Source organism: Humulus lupulus, chromosome 2 (assembly GCF_963169125.1).
Source record: "Humulus lupulus chromosome 2, drHumLupu1.1, whole genome shotgun sequence".
NCBI classification, from domain to species: domain Eukaryota; kingdom Viridiplantae; phylum Streptophyta; class Magnoliopsida; order Rosales; family Cannabaceae; genus Humulus; species Humulus lupulus.
The window spans coordinates 23,302,997-23,313,201 of NC_084794.1; positions in this window are offsets into that span (position 1 = coordinate 23,302,997).

Consider the following 10,205-nt stretch of genomic DNA (forward strand, 5'->3'; position numbering starts at 1 on the left):
TCTTTGGTAATTTTCATTAATTGGAGATTATTTGGTTATGACTAGGTGACCGCTAAAGGGCTAAAAGCCGATCATTCTCAAGGGTCGTTCCTCTAGTCGCTCTAGCTCGACTTTGAGGTAAGAAAACTGCACCCTGTGTATATGTGACGTGCATGGCTATTATGATGCATGTTGGTTGATTACTGAGTATGACATGCGTGGTTATTATTGATGTAACACCCTCACTTATTTTGGTTAAAAACCATATTTGAGGTGTTACGTTTTAAAACTATATCATAATTTATTTCTGCGGAAGTCTGGACATATTTTTTTTTTTTTTTTTTTAAAACTTGAAAACTTATTTCACCTTATTTACATTAAACATAAAGTGTGTCTCAAACATATTATACATAAGTATTAAATAACCCAATTTATTTTCAAAACATAACTTCACACTTTATTACAAACATCTCACTGATAACTGAAATAACCCACAAAAAGGTCGATGTGTTCATATGTACAAATCAGGGTCAGGACCATGCTTCAGTTCTCCTCATATCATTCACATATTTCTTTCTCTACCTGCAACACAAGACAACTGTGAGCCTAAAGCTCAGTAAGCAAAGTAATGCATGCAATGCTAATGATTACCCAATATCAATGGACATATACAACTTCTTTTTAAATTTTGGGCCCCTTAATATTGTGCACACTGTTTGAATTGGTCAATGCCTGCAGGGCTTGTTACACATATAATACAAAATCCCATGGGTTCTCCTCCGGCTAGCCTTCACCACAGTAGGGCACATTAAAAACCTTATTCCATCGTTGCCCCGTCAGGCTCAAGAGTTAAGGCGGCCACACACTGTGGTGTCAATACATATAACAATAACTCATATGGAGGAGAATAAAAACGGAAATATGGCAAACAATATAATTGGTTCACTAAACCTAGCCCAAATTATTGGGCAGCCACTATAAGCCTACTATAGGCATCCGTTTACACTTATTAACACTTTCATTTGCCTTTTCAAAACAGTGGCACTGAACTTAAACTTCTTATTACAACTTTCTTTTATGTTGCACAAAACTTGCAAAGGCATTATATAATTAATCATCATAATATCATGCATGGTCTTATATCATATAATAATTTACCATATCACTATTATGCCATGCATACAAATTTATGATGAAGTGTCACTGTATGTTAATACCACTTACTCACAAAATATTCATATAATGCATACTTTCACATAACACATAATTCTTGTGTTGCAGTTGAGTACTTTACTTACCTTTTGTTCACAATATATTTCACCGTGTAACAAGTGATGTCTTAGGTATTGATGTGCTTATCCTGACAATAGCATGGATTTCTCATCATAATGATGGCAGTAATACATTGAACTCTCATTTAAAAAATACCCATAAGACTTCATATCAAATTTCATACCCAAAACATGCCTAAAATGCCTTAAACCACCTAGATCGAGCATTAGATTTATCTTAGACATTTGGGGAAATTTTGACAGAGTTTCCCCTTAATTTTAGCTATCCTCAAATATCAAAATACACCAATAATCAACATCAATTAACTTGCCATAACCATATATCCCAAATACCAACATGATTCATCATAAAGTTATCATATACCGATTTTGATAAAATTCTTATCTCCTAGATCATCACCCAAATTAAATGAGTCTCCACATATATTCAAACATTTATAAACATATATACTCTCTTATAAACTCAATCAAATAACCAAAAATCATCTTGTACTCCAAGAACCCCAAAAACCTCATAAAACACAAAATTTCACTTACCGAGCAACTTTTCGGCGAAAACAATCTCTTCAAGCTTTTCTAAACCTCAAACCACTTGGAAACCCCAAGAAATATCTTAAAAATGATAAAACACCATATATAAGTTCTCAGAAAAATTCAAAAACATAGTTTAACTTCCAAGTACAAGAACTTACCATAAAAAGGCTAGAACTAAGCTTAATCTACTTCTTTGGCTTTGCTTTCACTTGGATCTCCTTAGAATTTCTTCAAACCAGCCAAGAAATGGTTTTTGGTTTTCTTTTCTCTCTGTTTTTCAGAATAATGGTCGTGCAAAGTGATAAGGTTTGATGAAAATTCCTTATTTTCAATGATTTAGCCTTATTGTCAAAAGTTGACACCTTTCATCTCATCATTTCACCTTTTGACTTATGAAAACCTTATCACTTCAATAATTTCGACTTAATCATCTGCTAGGCCTATTATCCTTATGTGTAAAACACTCACACCAAACCTTAGGTCCATATGACTTCATACCCAATAGTTATGCTTACCCGATCGAGCGTAGCGCACTTATGCTAAGCTCGTTTTGACTTTGCATCCATACCACTGATTATGTATACCTCCCATCAAGAATTGATCTAATGGTTCTAAAACCATTTTTACATCATCAATGAGACCTTAATCCTACCTCGATTACATTTGGTAAATCCATAAATACTCAATTTTACACCGAAATACTAGTAATCGACATTGTACTATTTTCCACTACTTAACCTATTTTGCCTTCTATATCTCACTTTCAACACTAAATTCCATGCCTTGTCCATATTTTTCATACTTTCTTATATCTTGAGCACATCAAACACCCATAAAAGACAACTCAAATGCCACAAGGTTAATAATATTGAGCACACATATAGACATCACATACACAACTTTTATACTTATACATGAAAACACTTATAAGAATATGCATATGCTCAAATTATACATATTGTATGATATGTAATGCAATGCAATCATGTGATTATTGGCTATATATATCAAAATAATGTGGGTGCTACAATCCTCTACACCTTATAAAAATTTCGTCCTCGAAATTTCTCTTACCCAAATAGCTCTGGGTATTTAGATCTCATTTCATCTTCCCGTTCCCATGTCATTTCCTCAATGTTTGAACTTCTCCACAAGACCTTAACCAGTGAAATCTTCTTATTTCTCAACTCTTTCTCTTTTCTGTCAAGAATTTTCACTGGTTTTTCTTCATATGTTAGGTCTTGTTCAACTTCTATTGGCTCGTAGTTTAGCACATGTGAAGGATCTGGCACGTATTTTCTCAATAATGAGACATGAAAAAACATCGTGGACATTTGACAGTGATGGCGGTAATGCCAGTCTATAGGCTACCTTTCCCACCTTTTCCAATACTTCAAAAGGTCCAATAAATCTTGGGCTTAACTTCCCTTTCTTTCCAAACCTCATTGCTCCTTTCATAGGGGCAATTTTCAGAAATACCTTGTCCCCAATGTTGAACTCCACATCTCTTCGCTTTCGATCAGCGTAACTCTTTTGCCTACTCTGAGCAGTTAACATTCTTTTTCTTATCTTCTCCACTGCTTCAGTTGTCCTTCTGACCAGATCTGGACCAAGATACTTTCTTTCTCCCATTTCATCCCAATGAATTGGTGATCTGCATTTTCTGCCATATAACATTTCATACGGTGCTACACCAATCGTTGCATGAAAGCTATTGTTATAAGAAAACTCTATCAGACACAAATACTTCTCCCATGATCCTTGAAAATCTAGGACACAAGCTCGAAGCATATCTTCAAGAGTTTGAATGGTCCTTTCAGATTGTCCATCAGATTGGGGGTGATATGCCGTAGTAAACTTCAATTTTGTGCCCAATGCTCTCTGCAAACTTTCCCAAAACAATGAAGTAAATCGAGCATCCCGGTCTGAAATTATAGATACTGGCACTCCATGAAGTCTAACAACCTCTTGAACATATAATTCAGCCCACTGATCCATAGTATAAGTCATGCGTACCGGAAGAAAGTGTGCTGATTTGGTATATCGGTCTACTATAACCCAGATAGCATCATGTTGTTTAGAAGTCTTTGGCAATCCAACTACAAAATCCATAGTAATCTCTTCCCATTTCCACTCTGGTATCCGTATTGGTTGTAGTAAACCAGCAGGTTTCTGATGTTCAGCTTTCACTTGTTGACAGGTTAAACACTTGGCTACAAACTCGACCACATCCTTTCTCATGTTGGGCCACCAGTAGTGTCTTTTCAAGTCATTAAACATCTTGGTCGTCCCCGGATGTACTGAATACAAGGTATTGTGAGCTTCGGTAAGGATTTCTCTCTTCAACTCCTCATTATTAGGGACAAAAACTCTTTCCTTGAACTTTAGCATCCCATTACATGACACACTAAACTCATTAACCTTCCCACTTTCCAATTCACCTTTTTGTTCCACCAAGTAAGGATCCTCACATTGACCTTGTTTGATTCTCTCTAACAAGGTAGACTGAATAGTCATCACTGATAATCTTCCTGTGATCACCTCAATCTCCGCTCTGCACATGTCCTCCTGAAGTGGTCTTGTCAGTTTCCTCAAAAATGACACATTACCATGAGACTTTCTACTCAGTGCGTCTGCAACTACATTTGCTTTTCCAGGATGATAAAGTATTTGACAGTCATAATCCTTCACTAGCTCCAACCATCTCCTTTGTCTCATATTTAATTCCTTCTGAGTGAAGAAATACTTGAGACTTTTATGATCGGTATATATTTCGCACTTCTCACCATACAGATAATGTCTCCAAATCTTTAGTGCAAAAACAACTGCTGCCAACTCCAGATCATGTGTTGGATACTTCTGTTCATAGTCCTTCAATTGTCTAGAAGCATAAGCTATGACTTTGCCATTCTGCATCAACACACACCCTAAACCTTGCTTTGAAGCGTCACTATAAATCACAAGTCCTCCTGATCCAGATGGAATAGTAAGTACTGGAGCAGAAACCAATCTTTGCTTCAAATCTTGAAAACTTTTCTCACAAGCTTCAGTCCATTCAAACTTATGATTCTTCCTCGTGAGTTGTGTCAATGGCATTGCTATCTTGGAAAATCCTTCAACAAATCTTCGGTAATAGCCTGCTAATCCCAGAAAACTCCTTACTTCTGAAACATTTGTTGGTCTATTCCACTTACTAACAGCTTCAATCTTTGATGGATCCACCGCAATACCATCTTTTGAGACTATATGGCCCAAAAATGCCACCTTCTCTAGCCAAAATTCACATTTCTTAAATTTGGCATAGAGTTGTTTTTCTTTTAATTTCTCCAACGTCAACCTCAAATGTTCCTCATGTTCTTCTTGGGATCGAGAATACACCAAGATATCATCAATAAACACTATTACAAACTTATCAAGGTAGTCCTTAAACACCCTGTTCATCAAGTCCATGAATGCAGCTGGAGCATTAGTTAATCCAAATGGCATCACAAGGAACTCATAATGGCCATACCGAGTTCGAAATGCGGTCTTTGGTACATCCTCTTCTCTAATCTTTAATTGATGATACCCAGATCTCAAATCAATCTTTGAAAACACTCCTCTTCCTTGTAATTGATCAAAAAGATCATCAATTCTAGGAAGTGGATACTTATTCTTGATTGTCAACTTGTTCAATTCTCTATAATCAATACACATTCGCATCGTCCCATCCTTTTTCTTCACAAATAGCACCGGAGCTCCCCATGGTGAAAAACTAGGCCTGATAAACTTTTTATCCAGGAGTTCTTGCAATTGTATCTTTAATTCCTTTAGTTCTGCTGGTGCCATTCTATAAGGTGCCTTGGACACAGGGGCTGTACCAGGAAGTAGCTCAATCACAAATTCAATTTCTCTGTCTGGAGGCAATCCCGGTAAATCTTCTGGAAATACTTCTAAGAAATCTCTAACTACCGGTACATCTTCCGGTTTTAACTTTTGCTCCTTATACGTGTCAACCACATTGGCGAGATAACCCACACATCCACTTTCCAACAGTCGCCTGGCCTTCATAGCAGAAATTAATGGAATGCAACCTTTCGATGTCGCTCCAGTAAACATAAACTCATCTTCCTCCGAAGGCTTAAATATCACTGTTTTCCTTCTACAATCAATAGTGGCATTATACTTTGAAAGCCAATCCATACCCAAAATCACCTCATAATCGGCCATCTCTAACATTATTAGATCAGCATATAATTCCCTACCATCAATGCAAATAGGAACCCCCCTCAACCAATGAGTAGAATACAGAATCTCTCCAGATGGTAACATTGTACTAAAAACTTCTGACAATTTTTCACACGATCCACCCAACCTTTTTACATATGTCAATGATGCAAATGAATGCGTGGCACCTGAATCTATTAATGCATGAGTGAGAATACCAGATGCAAAAATATCACCTGACACAACAGAGTTGTTGGTATCAGCATCAGCCTGAGTAATCGTGAACACCCTAGCATTTGTCCTCTGAGGTTCATCCTTCATTTGTTGGTTCTTCATCAATGGACAATCTTCGATAAAATGATCCCCCTTGCCACATTTGAAGCAGCTCTTAGTTAGAAGCCTGCACTCCCCGAAATGATTCTTTCCACAAGTTTGACATCGTGGCATTTGTTGGAATCCAGGTTGCCTGTTTTGCTGACCTCCTTTAAATTTCTTATTCTGTCCTTGTCTAAATTGGAAATTCTGGGCCCCTCTTTTGTTGTCATTGTGAAAGCGGCTTTGTTCTTTGTTGAATGGAGTGTCTCTACGAGGCGTGCTAGTAGCAGCTTTAGCTTTTGTTATTTTTTCTTCTCTATGTTCAGCTCTCAAAGCTTTCTCCACAGCCTGAGCATAAGAAAGAGGCCCTGTACGTCCCATATCTACATCTCTAACCAATTCTGGTTGTAGACCCTCCAGGAAGCGATTCACTCTACTAGTTTCAGTGTTAACCAAGTCTGGTGCAAACTTGGCTAACCGGTCAAATGTCCTGGCGTACTCAGCCACTGATAGATTCCCCTGTTGCAATCTAGTGAACTCACTTACTTTGGCAGTCAACACAGCTTCATTGTAAAACTTCTCATTGAAAACCAGTTCAAATTCTGCCCAAGTCATCTGATTCACTTCTCTAGTCTGCTTAACCACTTCCCACCAGATCTTAGCATCCTTTTTAAGTGTATGTGCAGCACAAGAAACTTTTTCCCTGTCACTTAGTTGCATGAACTCAAAGATGTCTTCTAAAGAACTCTTCCAGTCTTGTGCGTCAAGTGGGTCAGTGCTACCTTCAAATACTGGTGGGCGTTGTTTTCGGAACCGTTCATATAATGGTTCCATGGGGTGCACTGCAGGTGGAGCTTGTGGAGGTGGAGCTTGTGGAGGTGTTGGAGTTTCAGTAGGTGGTGTTGGTGCTTGCCTTTGTCGTTGTTCTGCTAACAACTTCTCAATTTGTTCAGCCTGTCTATTCACTACCGCTCGAAGTTGAGCCATTTCTTGTTCATATTTATTGCTGCAAGAGCCTTCAGTAGCCCCAATTCCATGTTCATGATCCATCTGTGTTATTATATATCTTTTAAGACAAAATGTCCATAACTTATGTCATTTAGCCAATAAAGCACATGATGCATGCAACCAGCACATAATAAATGCACACATAAAACTTACAGATGAACTGAGCATTATCCTTTCCTCAATGTGTACATATGAACGGTCTACAAGAACATTTTAACCATGGCGCTCTGATACCAACTTGTAACACCCTCACTTATTTTGGTTAAAAACCATATTTGAGGTGTTACGTTTTAAAACTATATCATAATTTATTTCTGCGGAAGTCTGGACATATTTTTTTTTTTTTTTTTTTAAAACTTGAAAACTTATTTCACCTTATTTACATTAAACATAAAGTGTGTCTCAAACATATTATACATAAGTATTAAATAACCCAATTTATTTTCAAAACATAACTTCACACTTTATTACAAACATCTCACTGATAACTGAAATAACCCACAACGGTCGATGTGTTCATATGTACAAATCAGGGTCAGGACCATGCTTCAGTTCTCCTCATATCATTCACATATTTCTTTCTCTACCTGCAACACAAGACAACTGTGAGCCTAAAGCTCAGTAAGCAAAGTAATGCATGCAATGCTAATGATTACCCAATATCAATGGACATATACAACTTCTTTTTAAATTTTGGGCCCCTTAATATTGTGCACACTGTTTGAATTGGTCAATGCCTGCAGGGCTTGTTACACATATAATACAAAATCCCATGGGTTCTCCTCCGGCTAGCCTTCACCACAGTAGGGCACATTAAAAACCTTATTCCATCGTTGCCCCGTCAAGCTCAAGAGTTAAGGCGGCCACACACTGTGGTGTCAATACATATAACAATAACTCATATGGAGGAGAATAAAAACGGAAATATGGCAAACAATATAATTGGTTCACTAAACCTAGCCCAAATTATTGGGCAGCCACTATAAGCCTACTATAGGCATCCGTTTACACTTATTAACACTTTCATTTGCCTTTTCAAAACAGTGGCACTGAACTTAAACTTCTTATTACAACTTTCTTTTATGTTGCACAAAACTTGCAAAGGCATTATATAATTAATCATCATAATATCATGCATGGTCTTATATCATATAATAATTTACCATATCACTATTATGCCATGCATACAAATTTATGATGAAGTGTCACTGTATGTTAATACCACTTACTCACAAAATATTCATATAATGCATACTTTCACATAACACATAATTCTTGTGTTGCAGTTGAGTACTTTACTTACCTTTTGTCCACAATATATTTCACCGTGTAACAAGTGATGTCTTAGGTATTGATGTGCTTATCCTGACAATAGCATGGATTTCTCATCATAATGATGGCAGTAATACATTGAACTCTCATTTAAAAAATACCCATAAGACTTCATATCAAATTTCATACCCAAAACATGCCTAAAATGCCTTAAACCACCTAGATCGAGCATTAGATTTATCTTAGACATTTGGGGAAATTTTGACAGAGTTTCCCCTTAATTTTAGCTATCCTCAAATATCAAAATACACCAATAATCAACATCAATTAACCTGCCATAACCATATATCCCAAATACCAACATGATTCATCATAAAGTTATCATATACCGATTTTGATAAAATTCTTATCTCCTAGATCATCACCCAAATTAAATGAGTCTCCACATATATTCAAACATTTATAAACATATATACTCTCTTATAAACTCAATCAAATAACCAAAAATCATCTTGTACTCCAAGAACCCCAAAAACCTCATAAAACACAAAATTTCACTTACCGAGCAACTTTTCGGCGAAAACAATCTCTTCAAGCTTTTCTAAACCTCAAACCACTTGGAAACCCCAAGAAATATCTTAAAAATGATAAAACACCATATATAAGTTCTCAGAAAAATTCAAAAACATAGTTTAACTTCCAAGTACAAGAACTTACCATAAAAAGGCTAGAACTAAGCTTAATCTACTTCTTTGGCTTTGCTTTCACTTGGATCTCCTTAGAATTTCTTCAAACCAGCCAAGAAATGGTTTTTGGTTTTCTTTTCTCTCTGTTTTTCAGAATAATGGTCGTGCAAAGTGATAAGGTTTGATGAAAATTCCTTATTTTCAATGATTTAGCCTTATTGTCAAAAGTTGACACCTTTCATCTCATCATTTCACCTTTTGACTTATGAAAACCTTATCACTTCAATAATTTCGACTTAATCATCTGCTAGGCCTATTATCCTTATGTGTAAAACACTCACACCAAACCTTAGGTCCATATGACTTCATACCCAATAGTTATGCTTACCCGATCGAGCGTAGCGCACTTATGCTAAGCTCGTTTTGACTTTGCATCCATACCACTGATTATGTATACCTCCCATCAAGAATTGATCTAATGGTTCTAAAACCATTTTTACATCATCAATGAGACCTTAATCCTACCTCGATTACATTTGGTAAATCCATAAATACTCAATTTTACACCGAAATACTAGTAATCGACATTGTACTATTTTCCACTACTTAACCTATTTTGCCTTCTATATCTCACTTTCAACACTAAATTCCATGCCTTGTCCATATTTTTCATACTTTCTTATATCTTGAGCACATCAAACACCCATAAAAGACAACTCAAATGCCACAAGGTTAATAATATTGAGCACACATATAGACATCACATACACAACTTTTATACTTATACATGAAAACACTTATAAGAATATGCATATGCTCAAATTATACATATTGTATGATATGTAATGCAATGCAATCATGTGATTATTGGCTATATATATCAAAATAATGTGGGTGCTACAATTGATGCGTG